The sequence below is a fragment of the Physeter macrocephalus genome, chromosome 2, assembly GCF_002837175.3.
Source record: "Physeter macrocephalus isolate SW-GA chromosome 2, ASM283717v5, whole genome shotgun sequence".
Taxonomy (NCBI): domain Eukaryota; kingdom Metazoa; phylum Chordata; class Mammalia; order Artiodactyla; family Physeteridae; genus Physeter; species Physeter macrocephalus.
In genome coordinates, this window is record NC_041215.1 from 15,572,289 (window position 1) to 15,572,517 (window position 229).

A 229-nucleotide genomic window follows, 5' to 3' on the forward strand; every position below is an offset into this window, starting at 1 on the left:
TTCCTTTCCCATATTAGGGAAGTTTTCAACTATAATCTCTTCAAATATTTTCTCAGTCCCTTTCTTTTTCTCTTCTTCTTCTGGGACCCCTATAATTCGAATGTTGGTGCATTTAATGTTGTCCCAGAGGTCTCTGAGACTCCTCAATTCTTTGCATTCTTCTTCCTTTATTCTGCTCTGCAGTAGTTATTTCCACTATTTTATCTTCCAGGTCACTTATCCATTTTTC